At 48.9% G+C, this 23195-nt stretch overlaps 1 protein-coding gene across 7 annotated transcripts in view; it reads right to left on the bottom strand.

Annotated features, from left to right (window-relative positions):
• Positions 1–23195, bottom strand: part of SYT2 (synaptotagmin 2) — a 186284-nt gene that overhangs the window by 43448 nt on the left and 119641 nt on the right. For 6 of the 7 annotated variants that reach the window (XM_037885209.2, XM_043533660.1, XM_027832909.3 and 3 more), the window contains exon 2: positions 22339–22408. The gene's annotated coding sequence lies outside the window, so the exon portion shown is untranslated. Of the gene's footprint in view, positions 1–1285; positions 1399–22338; positions 22409–23195 lie in introns of those variants that run through there. The other variant, XM_043533659.1, reaches the window with a different exon arrangement.

Raw genomic sequence — 23195 nt, 5'->3', positions numbered from 1 at the left:
AGGATTGGAAAACATGCCTTGTAGTGAGAGAATCAAAGAGTTCAATCTATCTATCTTAACAAAGAGAAACTTAAGGGGTGACTTGATTACCGTCTATAAGTACCTATTTGGGGAACAAATATTTGATAATGGGCTCTTCAATCTAGCAGAGGAAGGTCTAGCACTATCCAATGGCTGGAAGTTGAAGCTAGACAAATTCCGACTGGAAATAAGGCATAACATTTTAACAGTGAGAGTAATTAACCATTGCCACAACTTACCAAGGGTTGTGGTGGAGTCACCATTGCTGGTCATTTTTAAAACAAGATGCAATGTTTTTTCTAAAAGATCTGCTCAAGTTCTAACAGAAATTAATTCAGGGAAGTCCTACGGTATGCAGGGGGTCAAGACTGGATGATCACAGTGGTCCCTTCTGGCCTTAGAATCTATGCGTTTATTTAAAAAAGGTCTTGAAAATTCTTCTAACTTTTTGTTTCTTCGTACCATAACACCCTTACCACTCGTCCGAGGGATGCCACATTTGGCATGTTCTTTCAGCCTTGGAGACAATACTGGTGATTTTGACTCATCTCACGGGTTAATCTTGCAGTTATTAACACCAACACTGCTTGCCTATCCTCTCTCAGGGCCCACGACACAGGGTTTCAGGCTGGTGTCGGGATATGTAATTTACAGTGGGCACTGGTGACACACCAAACTGCACTTCCAAAGAAACGCGCTGCCTAGAACGTATTTATTAGTGAGGTTCAATGATCAAGTGCTTTTCTCAGCTCATCCCTCGAGAAAACAGACAGGAAAATACAAATAGGCAAAGTAGGAAGCTTGGCGCATTGATTTCCATGCCAGTAACAGGAATGCTTTTCAGCAAACTGTTTTTTGTTACAAGAGTGCTCTATTGTGTATGTAGGTAAACAGTTCATAGATAAGGTGCCAGTAGATGGCACTCCAGAAGATAAAGCATAGTTCCTGGGTTTTGGAGGGCCTCGTAAAACTTTTGGTTTTACCAATGGCTTCCTCTGTGCAGCTTCCAACATCAGCTCCTCACAGTTTTGTGGGGGCACTGAGGTCTGAGCTCGGGAAGCTGAAAAGGGCTTGGGAATTGCTTGTGTGTGCTCAGCTCAAGATGGAGCCCTGCATATTGGGGGCTAGCCTGTGATGGGTAACCCCTCTTCTCTGAACAGCTGGGAGCACAGCAACAGGGACTTGCAATCTCCTCTTTGCCCCATTTTGTTTGTTTAATCATTCGAATTGCATTCCCGCTGGACCAATATATAGATACACTCACCTCAATTAGAGACTATCAGTCTCTATTTCCAGAAGACGGACCACTCCACGCCCTCTGCTCCACCTCCCATCAACAAGACCGACCCAGTTCTTGACCCACATCAACAGAAAGCCGTATTCAACACGTGTCCTAGGGGTGGACAGGTCCTGATGGATGGCAAAGGGGAACAGATCTTAGAGCTGAGGGCCCTTCGCTGAGTATGGAATGCAACTGCCCAGGAATCCAGCCCTGGGGAAGAGATTGTTCTGAGCAACCCCTCCTGGTGGGATAAGAGGGTCCCACTTGGGGCTGTAGAATATGCACCACCTTGAATTGCAAGCAGAAGAGAAAGCGGAGCCAGTGCATGGGGGTTATGCTCTCTCACCAATCTAACACACCTGAAAGGTAGGCAGCCTGATGCGCCCCTTTGTGGAAGCTCAAAGCACAGCCCATTGCAGTAGATGGTGGTGATGTCTACACCAGACAGAAATGCTTGCAGCCCCTGGGCTGATGAAACTCAGTGGTGCCGCAGGGGGCTGCGTTGGCCAATCAGCTGCATTTTGACCTTCCCAGCCACTTAATCCCTCTTAATAAAAGTCACCTGCTGCCCCCCAGTCTCATCTCCTCCAGAGGCAAGAAGGAGCACGGTGCCCTCTGTGAAGAAGCTAGCAGTAATTTGGGCTCAGCTTGTGCATAATTGATGCCGCAGACACATCTCAAAGGGTCTCTGGATGGTGGCTGAAAGCAGCAGGAGAATGCCAATTAATGGTGTGTGTGGTGGGTTGCACAGAGACACTTGATGAGGTTGCAGATACTGTAACTATTTTAAAAACTGTCTCAGAAGATTCTTCTCTGGGGCTTTTTTATTTCTGCTGCTGCTGCATTTATTCTGCAGAAGTTCCAATCAATACACCAGCATGGGGCACAAGCTGAAATCAAATAATAGGGAAGAAAGGGAAAGCGAAGAGGGGTTTTATCATTCAGGGTTTCAGGCCAAGCTAATTCTCCACTGTGAAAGGAGCTCTTCCAAACCGTGCAATATCAATATACCGCTGCACAAGAGTAGAGCAGATTAGAAAAGAACTAAATGAGTCAGTGCCAAGAATAGAGGGGGGGAAAAAATCTCCATTTCAGAGACCCGACAGAGAATTCTCGGTCAGAGGTCTCAGTTTTGCATCTAATTCTGAGTTCAAACAGGGCGCTAGGGTGTTGTTAGGGAATTTCTGCTGAAGGAAGCATGCTGGACTGACGGCCTCGCTGCCTGAATGGGCCTGATCCTGCCATCCTCACATGACTGATCCTGGCTGCTGCAAGTGGTTCCTCTGACTGCCCATGTGCAGAGACCAGACACGTGAGTACAGGGCTGTAGGGTCATGTCTAAGTGTAGCACATCCTCTGCTGCAGAGGGGGCTTCCCTCGGCTACCCCGCCCGGGCCTCAGGCCAGGCAGAGGTGGGGAGGCCAGACTCACTCCTTGACTTCCATTATAAGCCCCTGCTTTGAACAACTCATCACGTTCCCAGGTTCTTCCAAGCTTGCAGGCCCCGTGGGCAGGTCTGCACTTACAATCCGGCATTGGCACAGCTGCGCCTCTGTAGCACTTACACCCAGACGCGCCGATGTCGCCGGCAGTGAGCTCTCCTGGCGGGGCCGCTGATCCGCCTCTCGGCGCTACATCAACAGAAGCGGCCCTCCGCTGACATCGGCGCTGTCTGCACCAGGAGGCCGGTCTGCGGCGCTCAGGGGTGTGGATTTTCCACGCTCCTGAGCGATGTAGTTAGTCCGACATCGTCCGGAGCAGGGCTCAGGACGGGGCTAGGGGGCACCTGAAGTGAGCCTATCATGAGTCTTCTGGGAGCTCTGTGTTTGGACTGAAATCGGCACAGCAAGTGACTCTGCCTGGGGAAGGGGGCACAGCAGAGGAATATGCGTGGAAAATGCAGCTGCAGTGTAGACGGACCCTGAGACGCTTTGGAATTAAACCGAAAGAGCTGGCTGGTCCCTAAGCCCAATGCCCTCTCGAGTGGTGAGGCGTTTCAGCACCAGCATGCAATATCCCTTCAGTATTGCCCTTGACTAAGCCCAGCTCCCCTAGGGCAGTGACTGGGCCGTCTGGGCTGCTTCATGGCCTGCCGCTGCTCTTCCTGCACGTCACTCTGAGAAACACGTGGCAAGCGAGTCATCTGCTTGAGGCTGGGCCCAATCCTGCGCACCCCTCCCCACACCCTCCCAAGACTTTCAAGGGCGCTCAGCCCTGTGCAGGAGGAGTTCACAAGATCAGGCCCATAGCTCACTGCTGCTCTTAGCCTCCTTTCTCATCACTCCACAGCTGGGTTATTTTGTGCTTGGATATTTTTGCCCAGGATGCACGTAGATATGTCTCTGGGGAGCTGCAAAGCTTTGTCTAGCTGCTAACTACCAAACACTGCTGGCCGATGGGCTCTGTACCACTGCAGCAAAAAACCTTCCTCCATCAATAAAAGAGTTAATAAATAAATGCATAAAAACAGGCAAGGCTAAACGGCCAAACTCTCCCACCTCTGCTCATCCCCATAAAGCAACGCACAAGTCATTGGGCAAAAACGTAGCGTGGAAGGAATGATTCAAAGGGAGCGGATGGGCAGAAGAGTGCCATCTCCCTGCAGCCGTCTGGGCCTTCTCTGAGAGCGACAGCACCAGGCAGCTCCCCCGCTTGCCTCTGGGATTGATTATTGCTACAGCACTGGCAGGTTCAGCTTTATCCGCACAGAAAAAAAATACGGCCTGCTCCATAACACTGGGTGTCCGCTGTTGTAACTCATACGGTCTAGACACATTTTCTGCACTGGTGAGTTCTGGGGCCACTAAAAGAGAAGCATGTTTCTGGCTAAGTGGCTGCATGACTGTCTGGTTAATGATGCATTTTAAGCACTGGAGTGTGTTTGGGATCCACGCCGGTTGGGCACAGGGTACCAGGATCGCTCCGTAAAAGGGGTTGCTGATAAAGTCCAAAGCTGCATCAGGTAGGTGCGGATTCCTTGAACCACCTGGGAAGATGGATTTCTGGGCAAGTGTCATAGAAACAGGAAGTGACACTAACTAGAAATCAAAAGTGAAGGGAGACGCAGGCAAACACTGAACTATCAAGAGTCTATTACACATTCAGGACATATTTGAAGGGAGGTCTCTTCAGCTGTGTCTGGGCGTATGGCATCTGCAGTCTGCATTTTGCACGTACAACCTCCAGTATTGCCAAGCATTCCACAGTCATGTGTCAGGACCCCAAAATCATGAGGTTTGCTTAAAAATTGTGAGATTTTAAAAATCAGAAATGTTAAGTTTCTCTTTTTTTATTAAAACACAAATCTCAGAGGTGTAATTAGAGAGGCCCAATAGAAATGTGGTCCTTAAGATGTCTCACATATTATTATTGGTATGGCTGTAGTGCCCAGGACCAGGTGCCTTCGCAAGCTAGATGAGTTTTCCTGTTGTCTTGTATTTGCTCCATGCCATTCACAAGCATCGGCATCTTTCACAACATTGAAACTAACTAAACCATATTGAAACTTTGCACTAGAACCTTCGAGGACAAGTTACAGTCCGAAGTCTACCCTGCATTGTGACCCCCGGCTTTAGGAGTCACCTGTAAATCTCTTCCTTAAAATCTGATGTAGAGACCCAGCAAGACTTTAAGCCACTCTGGGTCTGTCTACACTGCAATTAAACACCAGTGGCTAGTCCATGCCAGCAGGCTCAGGTTTGGGCCAAGGGGCTGTTTAATTGCGGTGCAGACACACTCTTAGAATCATAGAATCATAGAATATCAGGGCTGGAAGGGACCTCGGGAGGTCATCTAGTCCAACCCCCTGCTCAAAGCAGGACCAATCCCCAATTTTTGCCCCACATCCCAAATGGCCCCCTCAAGGATTGAACTCACAACCCTGGGTTTAGCAGGCCAATGCTCAAACCACTGAGCTATCCCGCCCCTCTTAGTGTACCTCTACACTGGAATTAAAAACCCACAGCACGGCTGTGGCTTGCCTAGGTCAGGTGACTTGGGCTTGCAAAGCTGAAAAGTGCTATACAGACATTCAGGCTCAGGCTGGAGCCTGGGCTCTGGGACCCCCCACAGCTCCAGCCTGCGCTCTGGGAACATCTAAAGCCTCTTCCAACAAGTCTGGAATTTGAGTACAGAGCATTTGTATGGAGTGAGCAAAGGGTAACTAGACAAGGAATGCACCTAGGCGCAAGGTCTGGCAGTGGTTAAAGCCGCAATTTCATTGCTACCAGCTCGTGTGATTTTATTGCCAGTTCTGTGATTGGCAGGAGGGGTATTTTAAAGCCCCAACCCCTGGAGTCAGAGGATTATGGGAGGAGCTCATCTTTCATTTAAAAAATAAAATAATAATTTCCTAGCCTGCCTGGTTATGAAAAAATCTGGAAAATGTGACCCCTAAAAGCTCTGATCCCAGTAGGCAAGAAACGACAAACCCCAAATGTATTATATTTTAAATCTCATAATACTTTTAATTAATCTGTAGTGATTTTGGGGGGCATGACATGATTTTTGACCACTTGGGATTGCTAAACTGCAGTTTGCCCAGGACATGGGGCTAATAAGCTATTACAGAAAATGCTGTTTCTTAGTCCCCAATTCCCCCAGAGCAAGGCAATTCCTGCCTCGTGCCAGGGGCGGAGAGGCATAACAAAAAGATAAAGCCCGCATCCGACATGCGGGAGCTAATCCTGTGCAAAAGTCCCACCAGCATTTGCCTCGAAAGCCAGAGGAGTGTGACGCCCCAGTACTCCTGGACTGAATTCAGATCGTGAGGGGCAGAGATGTGGTAGAGTCTTGGCAGAGCAGTTTCACGCTCCTTGGGTGCATGATTTCACTGAAACAAGAGAGAAGGCGGCTCATCATGCACAGAGGACTTTTGCGTGTCCCCTTCTCGGCCGTGCCATCCATCCTCATTCCTTATCCTGAGAACCTCTGCCAGGTTTATGTCCTCGGGAACCGGCTCAGTGCAAAGAGAGTTATAAAATCCTCTTCGAGGCCCAAAGAGACTGAGACCTAGGCTACACTTAGAAATTTTGCTGCTTTAGCTAGGGCACTGTAGTTAAAGTGGTATGACTCCTCTCAGTGTGGATGCAGCTATACTTGCATAAAAAGGTGTTCGTACCGGTACAAAGCACCTCCTGCTAGTATCACTGTATCCACGCTAGGGCCTGTACTGTCATAACTCCGTCAGAAAAAAAAATCAGACCTCTAACCAAAAGAGTGATCCTGGTACAGCTTTTTAAGGGCAGACCAGGCCTAAGTGACCTTCTCAAGGTCACAGAGAGAGGCTGGTGCACAGCAGCGTTGAACACAGCAGCACCAGAGTCTCAGGCTAGCCGTCTTTCCTGCTGCTGGGAGCGGTTAGGCCACTGCCAAATGCTTTTGAAACTCTCGCTCCCAGATGTTCTTACAGACCCTAGAGCCTCTCCAGCCCTGAGAAGCATGGCTCTCTGGCAGGGAAGGAGATGCCTGAGGTACGATGCCTTGGTGCTTCACAGCTGAATGACACACTTGTGCAGACCCCACGCAGCCACAGGACAAGACCGCGCCTGCGGAGAAGCCCTGGGGGCTCTCAGGGGACAGGGGAGTCTCTGGTGTCAACTTCTCCCTCCCAGACCGTTGGGAACTGGGTTCCTCAGGCCTCGCCCCGATGGCCACCCTTGTGATGGGTCCAAGTGTCGCCCACCACTGGTAGGCCAAGGACTGCATCCACTCAGCCCCCCGTCACCTGCACAGCCAGTCCTGCCAGAGCCGTGGGGGAGCCTGTCCTGCTGGAACCGCTGGCTACATTGGGGTGGCAACCACCTTCAAGGCTGGTGGCCAGCACTGAATTCACTAGAGAACGTGATATGGAAATGGGCCTGGCTGAGGAGACCCACTGGCCCTCTGGGACCCTGGATCCTCGGGCTGGCGGGGGCCAGCCTGGCCTCTCCTGCGTCAGCAATGGCTCTAGACTGTTGCTGATGTGTCTCATAGACTTGAAGGCCACAAGGGACCATCAGGATCATCTAGTCTGATCTCCTGCACATCGCAGGCCACAGAATCTCACCTACCCGCTTCTGTAATAGACCCCCTAGCCTCTGGCTGAGTAACTGAAGTCCTCAAATCATGATTTAAAGACTATCTTACAGAGAATCCACCATTGACACTAGTTTAAACCTGCAAATGACCCGTGCTTCAGAAGAAAGAGAACACCCCCCACCCCGCCCAGGGTCTCTCTAACCTCGCCTTGAGCTCCCCTGGTGATTCATCCTTCTGGTGACTCACCGTTCCTTCACTGGAGCACAGAGACTTCCCTTAGCATGAACTCCGCCACTGCCAGAGGCTTTCGTGTTACCACCTCACTGCTCTGCTGATACCTGCCTGGCACGGTGTCTTGGAGTGACAGCATCCCATTGCAGGTTTGGAGTCATGATCCGACCCCCCACCCTAGCTCTCCCCTCCTCAGCCAGCTGCCAGACTTTCTTCCTTGAAATCTATGCCACCTTCATCCTGTCAAAGCAGTATGATCACAAGAACAGTGCCAGCCTAGTCCCCATTGCCAGCAGGGGAAGCCCACCCCCCACTTCCCCCATTCCCGGCCCCGTGCCTAACCACTAGACCACGCTGCCTCTGATGGAACTTTGATTGCACTCAACACTCTCAATGCTGTGTGCTCCTCCATTGTTTGGGAACCCAAGTTGGGGCCCAAACTTTCAGAGGTGCTGAGCACCTACAGCTCCCACTGACATCCACTGTGGTCATGGGCGCTCAGCACTTCCGCAGATCAGGACCCCCGGGGTTTGAAGTTGGACACGCAGAAACCGCCTGCCAAAATCAAACGCCGGTTTGCAAACAGAAACAAATCATGTTGCCGATTCCTCACAGCCTCAGGTCTAACCCCCTGGCCGTTGGGTCAAAGCCTGCAGACAGGATTGAAAGCATCTTCATTGTGAATGTGTCTCAGAGAGACCCCACCCTCAGCTCGCGAGGGGCGGAGCTGGGGGGGCTCCCAGTGCTTGGTCACCGCTCCTCCAGGAAGAGGCGCTGGGACAGCGTAAGTGCTGGTGTGAGACACAAGGTCTTAGTCCCAGCTTGCCAAGCTGCATTAATTTCTCCACTGAGCCACCGCTGAGATCCAGAGGGCAGCACAAACCCAGAGCCCCGGGGAGGTGCACAGCCACTCCAGTGATGGGGAATCCCTGAGGATCTATCAAGTTTGCGGAGCTGGACTCTCCACCCCTCCCTGTCCTGGCCACGCTCCAAACCTGACTGAGATCCCATCCCTGGTGAGAGGGGACATTGAGGCCCTGCATGGCTGTGGCCACGATCTAGCCCAACAGGCCCCTAGTCTGGCTGTTAACAGGCAGCCCTCCTGGCCCCATGGTCTGGGACAGCACCCAGCAGTGTGGTTCGGCACGCATCACAATGTTCTTTGAAGCTTGTCATGAGAATCAAAGCTCTTTGATTGCACCAGGGCCTCCGGGATCAACGTAGCAGAGCGGGGTGCAGGGTGGGCTGCCAAACCCCAGCATGAAGCGGCAGGTAGCTCACAAACACAGGTGAGGATCCCTCTCTTCCTTCTCCCTTCGTGTCCTTGACTCTGCTCTCCTCCTGCAGTCCGGCACTGAAAGAGCTACGGTCCCACCCCTCCAAGCTGGTAACAGTCTCTCTGCGGGAGAGGAGCCAGGAATGCTGCTCTGCCCTGGAAGGAAAAAGGGGCCTTGGGGGAAGGCACTTCCATCTTCTCGGCTGCTTTGTTCCACCATCACGTCGTAAGCTCCAGCCCCCTGAGCTCCCCATCCCACAGGGGGAGTGGGCCTGTTGCTACTTGGCTTAAGGGGATGCAAATGAGTGCTCCCCTTCGGGACAGATCCATGGCCCTGCATTCGCCACCATTCCCACCATCATTAGCCAGGAGCCGCGTGCTCTGGGAGGCACAGGGGCTGTGGTGGTGGCTGGTGCAAGGACTGGAGCTGCCGGATCCTTCCACTCTCCCTACTGGGGGGCCAGGGTCGGAGGAGCAGTCCAGTTTGGCCCTCAGCTCCATGCGATTTATCCTGCTGTTTACTTCTCTTCCCCAGCTGGTCCTGGGTTCAGTCCCCTCCCCTGCAGCGCCACATAAAGTGATGCATGTTACTGAGCGCGGGGACAGGTCTCTGTGTTAGCACCCCGCACCGCAGCTCCCTAGTGCAGCGTCTAGTGGAGAGCGTGCGAAACGCTCCAGCACTGCCAGGCTTTCAATCAGGAGCGGGTGTCTTTTTGTAACAGCTACGCTCCAGCTCAGCCAGGAGTGACGGCTGGATGCTGGAGTCTGGATAAAGCTCTTGGGGCCCACGGATCAGGTCGGGACAGTCCCTTCTGGCCTTAAAAGCTACGAATCGGGAAGTGCTTTGCGAGGCCGTGAACGGGGCTGCAGCCAGTTCAGCTTCCTTGATGATTTGTTCTGTTCGCTCCCTCTGGGGCACCTGGCATTGGCCACTGTCAGAACACAGGACACTGGGCTAGACGGACCTTTGGTCTGACCCAGCAGGGCCGTTCTTATGTTCCTCCTCTGTCCATGCCGAGTCGCAACAAGAGTCTGCGCTTTGCTCAGAGACAGACGTTTTCCAGGACAGAAGGTGTCAGCAAAGGCTCAGAGCGGGCCCAGAGGGGATCCAAACCCTGGCCTCCATTAACTGGCCTCGCTCTCAGGGCCCAGCCTGTGGAGCCGAATGTCCAGGGCTGGTTTGAACTTTGCCAATTAGATTTTTTTTTTAAAGGATTTTATTTTGTATCTTCTCCCCCCCATCCCGCAAAAAAAATCCAATGTCCCCACCCCCCGAAACAACCCCAGACATTGGTTCTTACTCCACCAGCTGGCCCCATTCCACAGCGTCCCCATCCCTGTTCCCGGAGCTGGGCTGAGCTCCCATTGCAGAAACCAGGAGGGGAAATTCCCAGATGTTTAGCACAAAAGTCGCAAGAAGAGACAAACAGGCCCCAGCTTCCCAGAGTACACTGCAAACAGAGTTTGAAAGAAAAGAGCCAACAGCCCGTGTCAATGACTCAGGAGGGGTCTGTGAATCAATGAGTTTCTCCTCCGGTCCCAGACACTTTCACTGGTTCCTCATGCAGTCCAGGACCCAGTTAAAATAAATCATCCTCCAGGTCTGCAAAGCCTTGTTCCAGGTGACTCCATGGACCCTCTGTGCCACCATCCCTCGTCGTTCCCTTGTCCTTTCTGACTGCAAAAGGTGCAAGAATCTTCTCCTCTGCAACTGACTCTGCTTCACCAACCCTCTCAATCCCTCATTTCAAGTCTCCTCTGATAAGGCACCTTTCCTCTGCTGCCTCTGGATCCTGCTCTCCCCCTGATCTTATTACTTGACTCTGGGAAGCATTTGGCGAGACAGTTTGTAGGAAAAAGGTCCCACAGACAGAGCTCACAGAGCTAGATTCAGGGTAGTTGCACTGTACTAGACTGGGGGAGGGGGAAAGAGAGGGTTTGCCGGCCTTTGGGTGTACACAGTGCAAGACAAGCTGTTGCAACGGAACATGGTCAGAGAACTGAGGCCTGCATGCACTTCAGAGTAAAAAATCACTCTGTTCACTTCAAAATTCCCCCGGAGAGCAAATGCATATGTAGATAAGTGCATTCCAGCAGCACCCTGAGGTGCTGCATAAACACACAGGAAGACGTGGCCCCTGTCCTGAAAAGGTTAAATGGAAACAAGAATAATTAGAACCCTTTAAAAAACTGAAGGAAAGGTAGAGAATAGAAAGAGAAATGTGGAAAACAACTAGCGGTGACTGATTTTATAGAAAGCTTGCTTTAAATATCACGCCAGGTTGAATCTATAGCTGTGGGCAGAGCACTGGACTGGAACCCAGGAGACCTACATTCTATGCCTGGCTCTTCCACTGACTGGCTGGGCAAGTCACTTTCTTGCTTCATGCCTCTGTTTCCCCATCTGTACAATGAGGATAATGACACCGACCCACTTTTGAGTTTCATGGAAAAGTAACTCCAATTTCAAACCCTGCATTTCCCAGCACTGCCCCCTGGGGACGCTGGCAGTCCCCCTCCTTTGCTGGCTGAGAGGCCGGCAAGGCGGCCCACGAGCTGTGTGCACAGGGCGAGCGGAGAGTTAATACTGCGGCGGAGCCGGAGAGGAAAGACGCACAAGAAAAGTGCTGAGTCACTAAGCCAGCTCTCACGGCAGCACTTCCATCCTGCCAGGTTCCTGGAGCCGCCCTCGAGCAAGAGCGGCTGAGCCAGTCCTCTCTGACACGGGTCGCCAGAGCCAGTGCCATTCCCATGACGGAGCCGAGGCAGGAGCAGCGGGAGAGATGCCGGCAGATGCAGCAATCCCCACCTGCTCTGCGGGATTCCTGGCTAGGTTGCCCAGGTGGAAATCGCCAGCAGTCAGTGGTGCCTGGGAGGTTACAGCTGGCCCGAGAACCATCGTGGGCCCATGCTCAGGAAGGAAACTGCCGTCCTGATCGAGCTGACTGAAGCCGCTTCCAAAATCTCAACAGACATTTTTCATTGAAAGAAAAAGATGCAAGTTCCCAACTCCTCCTTTGCCTCAGTAATAATTCCTTCCACTTTCCACCCAGGAATCTCGCCAAAGATGATTTTTTTAAGGTTCACATTCTGGCCCATTTCCCCGTTGGGGAAACTGAGGTATAAGACTTGCCAAAGGCAGGAACAGAACTCAAGTCTCCTGTCTCTCCTTAGCATGCATTAGCCACACACACCCTTCTTGCTGTGAGTGGAGAATGTGCCCTTCCTCCCCAGCTCATCCTCACAGCATGTTTCTTTCTTTGCTCAGTAGAACAGCTTGTGCCGTCAAAGCTGGGAGTCCAAATACATCCTAACAGAAGTCAAGTCTCTAATGGCTGAGTCTGTGGTTCATGCATGTCAGTGAGTGGGCTGGCTGGGTGGGTTATTAAGCTGCCACATCTGTACATAACTGTTCTGGTTTTGTTATCCTGCAATATGATATGCTGGGATCAATAATCTAGGGGCTAGGTTGTGGTTATTCCTCATGTCACAGTGGATTTAGAGGGGACGTAAATAAGAGTGGCCAAGTATGTAAAATAACAAATGGTCTAACAAAGCTAAATGGAGGGGCTTCTATTTACCCTTATAAGACAAGAGCCATGAGACCACCAATGAAACTGAAAGGCAATTTATATACAACCGATAAAAGGAAATATTTTCATGTACAGCATATCAGCCTGCGGGACTCATTGCCACAAGATACCAGTGATGGCAGGAGTTCAATAGAATTCAGAAGAGGATGAGTATGGGTAAAGAGAATACAGAACACCCCCAATGACATAAGAAAGGGTCTAGCAATGTTTTTATAGGGGAGTAGAAGCCAATCACTGACAGGTGGGGTTAGGAAGAAACTTTCCCCATGGGCATATTATTCCATAACTGTCCACAAAGTGTTTCTGTAGCAACTGGTCCTGGCCATGTGAGAGCCAGGATACTGGGCTAGATGGGTCCCTGCCATCCCGGGTGTGATTCAGCATGGTAAATCCTGGGTCTCCCCCAAATGGGAACATAAGATTCCTGTTAGACCTGGACTTGCAAACTCACCATGCTCGAGGGAGCCTGGGATGAGGTGACAGGAGTCTGACTGACCCTAGGAGGCTCTAACTGGGCATGGCAAAACAGAATGGAGGGACAACCCCAGATCTGTATTTGGGGATGCAGATGTCTTTGCTAGGGGGCCCCAGCCCACTGTACTGGGGGAAAGTTTCAGTGCATTCTCTCACCTGGCCTCCATGGAGTTAACAAGTGCCCGTTTCTCCAGTTCCCCTCCCCACAGTCCAGGGCCTGTTGGTTGGAGCAGGGGACACACAGGTTACCAGTTCAGAACTCTTCATAGGAATTCAGAGTGAAGACACCCCTTAGGCCTATCTAGGGCATCTTCCCCCTGCGCAGAGCTCTGTGCAGGGTCGTCCCGGACACTTGATCCCTCATGGCTTGTCTGGTCCCAAGTAATGGGGCTCCCAGCCCTCCCTCAGGGAGACTCTCCCACACTCCCGCAGAGCTCCATGCTATAATCCATTTAGGAGCCAATTCCTCCTCCCACTGTCAGCTGTACAACCCCAGTGACTTCCAAAGGGTGCACAGGCAGAGTGGAGCCAGGTTTAGCCAAGATACGTCCTTTCCCTAACTCTCACCCAGGGCCTATGAGACCTGTAGTGCGATTGGCTCTTCTGCTAGAACGTCCCAGTCCCACTTTCGTCCCACTTTCTCTACCTCCAGGTCTCTCTTACCATTCTTATCCCAGTAGTATCTCACTGAGATCAGAGCCCCATTGTGCCAGGCACAGACACAGACAGTCCCTAACCCCAACGAACATACAGACAAGAGAAGAAGAGGCACTAGTATCACCCCCTTTGATAGAGGGGAAATGGAGGCACAGAATAAGTGTGTCGCCAAGATCACACAGTGAGCCCGGAATTGAACCAAGGAACTCATGAGCCCCAGGTCAGAGTCTTAACCACAAGGCCAGGACTTCCTCACATCTCCTAGGACTTCCAAAACCTCACACCTAGGACAGCAGTCCTGCAATCTCCCCCTTAGCATATGGTTGGGAGCTTGGATGCTAAAAGTCAGTGCCAAGGGCTCCTGTCTCCAAAGGGTTCATAGAATCATAGACTATCAGGGTTGGAAGGGACCTCAGAAGGTCATCTAGTCCAACCCCCTGCTCAAAGCAGGACCAATCCCCAATTTTTGCCCCAGATCCCAAATGGCCCCCTCAAGGATTGAACTCACAACCCTGGGTTTAGCAGGCCAGTGCTCAAACCACTGAGCTATCCCTCCCCCCGAAGGCAGGGGGATGGAATTGAGGGGGGACACTATTCTGAGCTGCATGGTCTCTCTCTTTGTTCCCAGCTGTAGCAAATTGGCTGATGTTTGTTTATTTGGTCGCTTTGGAGCCATCAAAAGGAGCTAACTGGCTTGCCAGCTATGAAAGGGATAATTCATTGCGCTGGGCAGGCATATTAGCATTTACAGTAAGGGGATAAAATTGCACATGGCAATGAGCGTTCATCATCCGTCTGGCCCAGTTGTCAGCACGCACGATCGGAGTGGAGAACTAAGCTGTGTGTCAAGTCAGCAGCTTCACCGCGGGAAGATCAATGGAGTCCTCCCTGGCACTGCTTCCCCGGGCACGCTGGAGGGGGAGAGAGAATGCCATTTCCCGCAGTGTTGTGCTTGAGCAAGGTAATTACTTCTCAGCTTTAGAAACGCAGCCAAGGATTCATTCATCTCCTCTGGAGACGAGCTGGGATTTCAAGGGAAGGAGAGACTGGAGGGAGCTCGGGGGTCAGGCAGTTCAGGGGGTGATGAAGGTGTGACGTTGCACTCTATATGATTTTATGAATATATGCTAATGAGTATGAATATAATGTAACTGGAATATGCTTCATGCAAACGGGCTCCTGTAAGGTATCATTACAAAGCTTATAATCTACTGAGTGTGGTCATCCTATTTGTATAAATGTATCACTCTTGTATCTGAAACTAGAAATATAAAATATAACTCTGAGAGCCTATTGTAATTATGCAAAGTGTGGGCCATTAATGGTGGTTGGGAATCTTGATGGCTCCCATCAGCCAGGACAATTGACTGTGGATGGCTCTGTTTGCAGGCAGGCCTTCCTGAGAGCCAGGCTGGGAGGAATGAAGGCTTGGGGTCTCACAGGACATGTGACCATGTCACCTGGTACTGGAATCCATCTTAAACCTGGTGTTTTTCCATTGAGAAGCAGGGGTGGGGACCCAGAGAGACAAAAGATTCCCGCCGTGTGCCAAAGCCATACAAGGGGGTGGAACAGAACAAAGGAGGCTGCAGTTATGAGAAATCCCTTCGCTACCACCTCAGCTGGAACAAGGGCTGTACCAAGGGAAAGGATTGTGCCCAGACTAGGAAGGTGTCCAGTCTGTGAAAGAAACTTATTGAAACATCTCTGAGGGTGAGATTTTATCTGTATTCAGTTTTATCACTGTATTAGGCTTAGATTTGAGTGTTTTATTTTATTTTAATTCACTTTGTTCTGTCTGTTACTACTTGGAACCACTTAAATCCTACTTTCTGTATTTAATAAAATCATTTTTTACTTATTATTTAACCCAGAGTATGTATTAATACCTGGGGAGGGGAGGGAGGGCAAACAGCTGTGCATATCTCTCTATCAGTGTTATAGAAGGCGAACAATTTATGAGCTTATCCTGTATAAGCTTTATACAGGGTAAAACGGATTTATTTGGGGTTTGGACCCCACTGGGAGTTGGGCATCTGAGTGTTAAAGACATGAACACTTCTTAAGCTGCTTTCAATTAAGCCTGCAGTTTGTGGGATGTGGTTCAGACTGGGGTCCGTGTTTGTGGCCGGCAAGTGTGTCTGGCACAGCCAGGCAGGGTTCTGGAGTCCCAGGCTGACAGGGAAAGCAGGGGCAGAAGTATTCTTGCACATCAGTTGGCAGCCCCAACAGGGTTTCTGTGATCCAACCCGTCATAGAAGGGTCCACAGAATGGTGGGTGTTGCGGTTGATGGTTTATTGTTCAAGGCAGGGACATAACAACCCCAGCAAGGAACGAAAAGCACAAGTCAGTACCCACTTGAGCTAAAGAAGGGGCTCCCAGGGGGTAGGCCGACGCTGCAGTCGAGAGGTGGGATTGCAGCACGGATCGAGATCCCTAGCTAACTTTAACCGTGCTAGCTCCAGTCCCATCACCCCTCCAAATGCAGTGCAGACATACCCTTAGGCACGCGCAAGCGGCAGGGTCAGCCACACACTACAGAGCCGCAGGAGCACATGGACGCATAACCCCTCTGCTACCCAGACATCACCTCACTAACTGCCTTAGACACATGCTGCACCCAGAGAGACCTTTGGTCCCAAGAGCACATACTCCCCTAGCACTAGCTGCAGTAGAAGCAATGCTCCTAGCCTCTGGGAGCCAGCCGCAAAACCTGGGGGCTCCTTTTTAGAACCCATAAGGAGCTGAGACAGCATGGTGATGAGCTTGAGATAGAGGGGTGGAGCCCTCGGGAGACAGATGACTATAGGACAATGTGCTCATCATGGTAGCCATTCCATCACAAACACCCCTATATCAATAGCTGGAATACACAGTTGTCTTTATGGGCACCTTGACTTACTTCTCTGCAGCAGTTATAACAGGCAGTGGCAAACCAGATCAGACTAGGGGCCCATCTAGCCTGATATCTTGGCTGTGAGAGTGCCCAGCACCAACTGCTTTAGAGGAAGGCGCAAGACACCCCCCCTCCCCGGGGACAAGGATGGAGAAACCAGCCCAGGGCAGGACTTACTTCCTGACTGTCAGAGTTTGGCTCGTGCCCTGACACAGGAGAGGTCATACCTTTCATACATTTTATCCTTTCCATTCTTACCTCCTTGGATGTTCTCATTATCCATACAAAGATCTACTTTTCCCCAAATATTTCTAAGCTCTTGACTCCAATATCTTGTGCCAATGAGTTCCACAAGCTAATTATGTGAGGTGCAATTCAGTTAGAGCTTAAGTGTTTATTTTCAAACCTAGAATATTAAAATCATAGAAATTTAGGGCTAGAAGGTACCGTGAGAGGTCATCTAGACCATTCCCCACCCTCACACTGAAGTAGTACCAAGTAAACCTAGACCATTCCTGACAGGTGTTTAGCCAACCTGTTCTTAAAAGCCTCTAGTGAGCAGGGGTTCCACAACCTTCCTCAGAAGCCTGTTCCAGAGCTTAACTATCCTTAGAGTTAGAAAGTTTTTCCTAATATCTAACCTCAATCTCCCTTGCTGCAGATTAAGCCCATTATTTCGTGTCCTACCTTCTTCAGTGGACATGGAGAACAATTGATCTCCATCCTCTTTATAACAGCCCTTAACATATCGGAAGACTTACCAGGTTCCCCCTCAGTCATCTTTCATCAATACTAAAGTTCCCAGTTTTTTTTAACCTTTCATCATAGATCATGTGTTTTGGCAGGCCCTGATGACTTGAATATATCTAAAGTTATCTAGATATTCTTAAACTTGTTCTTTCTCTATTCTGGCTTCTGTTTCCTCCCCTTTGTTGTTAATATCGTGTTGAGTATCAGGCCCCTTTTCACCTATAAAATGAAGACTGCAGCAAAATACGCATGAAACACCTCCACCTTCTTCGTGACATCCATTATTAGCTCTCCTTCCCTGCTACATAGTGAGCTACACTGCTCTTTGTCTTTCTCTCGATCTTAATGTATTTACAGAACCTCTTCTGACTGCGTTTTACGTCCCTTGCTAGGCGTAATTCATTTTGTGTCTTGGCCTTTCTGATTTTGTCCTCCCCTGTTTATGCTATTCTTCTGTATTCATTAGGGCTGTCGATTAATCACAGTTAACTCACGTGATTAACTCAAAAAAATTAATTGCGATTAAAAAAATTAATCGTGATTAATTGGACTGTTAAACAATAGAATACCAATTGAAATTAAATATTTTTGCACGTTTTTCTACATTTTCAAATATATTGATTTCTATTACAACACAAAATACAAAGTGTGCAGTGCTCACTTTATATTATTTTTATTACAAATATTTGCACTGTAAACATGATAAAAAGCTAGTATTTTTCAATTCATCTCATACAAGGACTGTAGAGCAATCTCTTTATTGTGGAAGTGTAACTTAAAAATTTAGATTTTTTTTGGTTACATAACTGCCCTCAAAAATAAAACAATGTACAACTTTAGAGCCTACAAGTCCACTCAGTCCTACTTCTTGTTCAGCCACTCGCTAAGACAAACAAGGTTATTTACATTTACTGGAGATAATGCTGCCCTCTTCTTATTTACAATGTCACCAGAAAGTGAGAATAGGCTTTCTCATGGCACTTTTGTAGCCAGCGTTGCAGGGTATTTACATGCCATATATGCTAAACATTCGTATGCCCCTTCATGCTTCGGCCACCATTCCAGAGAACATGCTTCTATGCTGATGATGCTCATTAAAAAAATAATGAGTTTATTAAATTTGTGACTGAACTCCTTGGGGGAGAATAGTAGGTCTCCTGCTCTGTTTTACCTGCATTCTGCCAGATAGTTCATGTTCTAGCAGTCTCGGATGATGACCCAGCACATGTTCATTTTAAGAACACTTTCACTGCAGATTTGACAAAACGCAAAGAAGGTACCAATGTGAGATTTCTAAAAATAGCTACAGCACTTGACCCAAGGTTTAAGAATCTAAAGTGCCTTCCAAAACCTGAGAGGGCGAAGTGTGGAGCATGATTACAGAAGTCTTAAGAGAGCAACACTCCAATGCGGAAACTACAGAACCAGAACCACCAAAAAAGAAAATCAACCTTCTGTTGGTGGCATCTGATCAGATGACGAAAATGAACACGTGTCGGTCCGCTCTGCTTTGGATCGTTATCGAGCAGAACCCGCCATCAGCATGGAAGCACGTCCTCTGGAATGGTGGTTGAAGCATGAAGGGACATATGAATCTTTAGCGCATCTGGCACGTAAATATCTTGCGACGCCAGCTATGACAGTGCCATGTGAACGCCTGTTCTCACTTTCAGGTGACACTGTAAACAAGAAGCGGGCAGCATTATCTCCCGTAAATGTACACAAACTTGTTTGTCTGAGCAATTGGCCGAACAAGAAGTAGGACTGAGTGGACTTGTAGGCTCTAAAGTTTTACATTATTTTATTTTTGAATGCAGGTTTTTTTGTACATAATTCTACATTTGTAAGTTCAACTTTCATGATAAAGCAATTGCACTACAGTACTTGTATGAGGTGAATTGAAAAATACTATTTCTTTTGTTTATGACAGTACAAATATTTGTAATCAAAAATAAATATAAAGTGAGCACTATACTCTTTGTAGTCTGTGTTGTAATTGAAATCAATATTTGAAAATGTAGAAAACATCCAAAAATATTTAAATACATGGTATTCTTATTGTTTAACAGCGCAATTAATCGTGTGATTAATCGTGATTCATTTTTTTAATTGCTTGACAGCCCTAGTATTCGTCCTTAGTAATCGGTCCATGTTTCCACTTTTGGATTTTGGAGACCTCCTGATGCCGTCATAGTGGCTCTTACTATGCTTCCTCGCTTTCCTACATGTTGGGATAGTTTGCTGTTGCGCCTTTAACGCTGACCGGGAGTAACCAGGCATCACATGGACCAGGGAAGCCTGTTGCCCCACTTGCCCAAGTACTGTAATCACATTGCATCTTTTGGTAACGATGAGCGATGTTCAAAAGGATCACATTAAGGTTCGGTTTCAATGAACCCCTGCAGACACTCCTTAAAGGGCTAGAATAGCCAGGGGCTGCAGGTCAGGACTGCGGGGCACCAGCAGAGCTACGTGTAGGGAGCCCAGCCAAAGAATAGCAGGGGGATGGTGAGTCAGGCTTGAAGGGCATTGGCAAAGCTGAGTGCAAGGACCCCCGGGGCTGGGATAGCAGTGGGGAGCAAGGGCCATTGGAGAGTTGTCTGAGGGAAGATTTCACAGCACCGGCTGCACAATCCCTCAGCCATACTACCATGAGCGGACTGTCACTTTCATTAACTCTAAATATGCTCCTTTAATTAAAGGGTGAGCCAGTGGAATTCTTGTGGAATTACATATTGTCTCCCAGCGAAGAGCAGCTGAGCTCATCCTGACTCAGGCCATTACACTGCATACCGCAGGAATTCACATTACTCACATCCCATAGCCTTGCCAGGCACTTATTCCACCTCTCTAGATAAAAGGGTCATTGTCAAACGGCCAGCATCAGGCAGAGTCAAGATGGGCCGGAACCAACACCTGGATCACTATCAGAGAAAGCTTTGACCTAGATCTGACTTTGTGGCTCAGACCCAGCTCTCATGGAAATAAACAGGAAAAAAAAAAAAATCACTGGTAACACTCTAATGCTCTGCCCGGAAGCACAAGCACATGTGCTGTGAGAGCAGCTGTCAGCCTGGGATAAATATCCTGCATAAATACTCCCAGACATTGAAGCAAGTTGGGTGATTTTCCTGCCTCTGATAGGGACTTCCCACTCTTGCTGCTGCTAAATCGACTCCTAGACAACTTATCCCAAGGACCATAAACCCACAGCTGAAATGCAAGTGTTTCCAAGAGAAGGAAGTCTCCCCAGGGATAGTCACTGAGCTACATTCCCAGTATACCCAATCCCGTTTTCAGGAGAGGGTGTGAACATTACTCGTAAATACTTGTTGGTGTGTTCGCTCTTCGGTCACAGAGAGGAGGAGACATTATTCAGCTCCTATCATCCATCAGTGCGAAAGCACTGTACAAAGGGGGTGTGTATCCATATCATTAGCCCCCATTTTATAAGGGAAGAAACTGAAGAACAAAGAGAAAAAAGGATTTGTCCAAGGTCCGCCCCAGAGCGGTGACTATAGCATTGGTCTCCTGGCTTCCACTCCACAACCCTGCCCTCTGGCTACAATCCCACCCTTTTTGAGCCTGCTGTCCACCAACATTAAAGCAAGCGAGTCCTTTTTCAAACATCAGAGTTACCTATGAAAAATGTTCACACCTGAGGTGTTTGCAGGCTCCTCCAGGCAGGGGACAGGAACACCACCATGTGACTTGGCCAACTGATTGCACCTAATCAATCCAGCTGGTCCATAGATTGGCGACTGGTCCGCAGATTTAAATGACTGTGAATCGAGGAAACTGCATCGGCTCAGAGTGATTCTGTGAGCAAGGAAAAGGGGCTGACTTGGCCCCACTGGTTACCCCTCACACACTATTTGCTGAACTTCAGGAGGCTGCTGTACATGGGGGCAAAGGCAGATCTTTGTAGAAATATTGACAGTGCATCGCCAGAGATAACCTCAATCAACCCAAGATTTGTAGGGCTCATAGACTGGGGACTGTTTGTTGTGACTGATACGGCAAATTCCAGTAATACCTTTGGGAGATCTTACTGTATTAAGTTTATGTATCATTGTGGGTCAGGGCTTGTATGTAATTCCATGAGGGAGGGTGACCAACGCCCACCAGGAACTAAGAACTTTATGGGGTGTTGAGGCAAATTCACTCAGATTGTAACAACTCCAGAGGGGTATCACCACCTGGGGAGGCTGCATATACTTGTTCCACCTGGATTCTCCAGAGCCCACCAGGCAAAGAAAGGACTTTTGGATAAACAGTCTAACTTAGTGCCTGCTTTCTGATCCAGCAAACAGACGGGACCTTCTGTCCAAGGGGGGGCCCCCACAGGATTGATGCGTGACGTCAGGTTAGCTTTTAGCATGTGCATAGGAACATGTTTTTAATGCATTTTCTCTGTAACGCTTTCACCTTAACAATAAATGTGCTTGCTTACAAAGAGCTGCGGGGTAACTTATAACTGCAGGCCATTATGCTATTTACAGCCTCTGGGCAAAATAGAGACGCTGGCCTGCTTAGGCCACCTGACTTGTTGGGCATAACACAGTGTAGGCAGGGAACTGTAGGGCCTGGAAAAACCCAGTCGGGAGGGAGAGAGACACAGGCCTCTACCCCAAGAGTAGTGATGGCTAAGGAGCCAGGAGCCTGAGAGTGGGTGCCCTGGCTGGACTATGGGGGAGAAATACAAGTGCAGTAGCCCTGAACTGTGACACCCACAATGAACTCCTTAAAATAAAACTTCCTTAGTAACATACAGGCTTGTGCCTGTGTGTGTTATTGGTCAGACTGGTCTGTGCTGGAAGATTACGTGGAGAACGAACACCATGGATCAGCAAATACAAGTGTGCAGTATTGAGCTACCCCTCTGGTCCAGAGAAGATCCAATCCCCCGCGCACCCTTTTTAAGAAACATTTTGTTAAGGCAAAGTTACAATAAAACGTTAACATACTACATCACACGTCACTTGTTCGGGATCAGGTTAATATTAAAAGAACCTGGCAGTTTCTCAGGTCACACTTAGGGGCCAAATTCCACTGACACCAGTGGAGTTATTATTACCCCATGAGTTGGATTCAGCTCAAGATGTTCTCAGAGACCAGAATAAAGCTGACAGGACTTACCACAGCCACTCGGGTTTACCAGTTGTTCGGTACTGTGGGAATCTCGTGACGGGTGAGAGAGACAGGAGACCTAAACAGAGCAAAGCAACAAGAAATAAGATGGGCATAGCCATGGACTTTCTCACTGCCTTGTGGAACTGCTCGAGTCCATACACAGTGCCAGGCAAAACATTTTCAGGCAAAAAAATTTATCGGAGACAAATGCAGATTCGATGACACCAAGATGTTTTGTGAACTCATGTCGGCTTTGACTAACTGTTCAGTTCAAAAACAATTCCCCCAAAGTCAAAACATTTAATTTGTTTAGTTCAAAATGACTTTTCATCTCAAAGTTTCCTTTAACTTTACTTTAAAAAATCCAATCAAATGGTCAAAACTGAAACAAACGTCGCGTAGACGGGCCCTTAGAAAGAACACTGCACTTTCAAAACATGCCGTAATTAAACCCTGGACGTGTCAGGAACTGATGAAGCCCTTACACAGGGAAATGGGACAGATTCATTCTGGAGCAAGAAAATGAGAAAGTGGTGAAAATAATAATAATAATAATAGAAAAAGCCACGAGGAATCAGCTAACCGGACTAATCCTCCAGAATAGTCAAATGGGAAAGAACGTGAAATCATTACAGCCAGACTTAGCTCAAATGTACACCAGGCAGAAACTGGTAGTTTAGAGGGGGAAGGATTTCCAGGTAAGTTCTCTGGGGCCTGGTCTACACTAGCGGGGGGGGCGATCGATCTAAGATACGCAACTTCAGCTACGAGAAAAGCGTAGCTGAAATCGGCGTATCTTAGATCGACTTAGAATCACCTACTTTGCGTCCTCGCAGCGTGGGATCGATGGCCGCCGCTTCCCG

This window comes from Chelonia mydas, chromosome 21 (genome assembly GCF_015237465.2).
Source record: "Chelonia mydas isolate rCheMyd1 chromosome 21, rCheMyd1.pri.v2, whole genome shotgun sequence".
NCBI classification, from domain to species: domain Eukaryota; kingdom Metazoa; phylum Chordata; order Testudines; family Cheloniidae; genus Chelonia; species Chelonia mydas.
The sequence above is the reverse complement of the archived record's forward strand: the minus strand, read 5'-3'. Positions and strand labels throughout refer to the sequence as shown.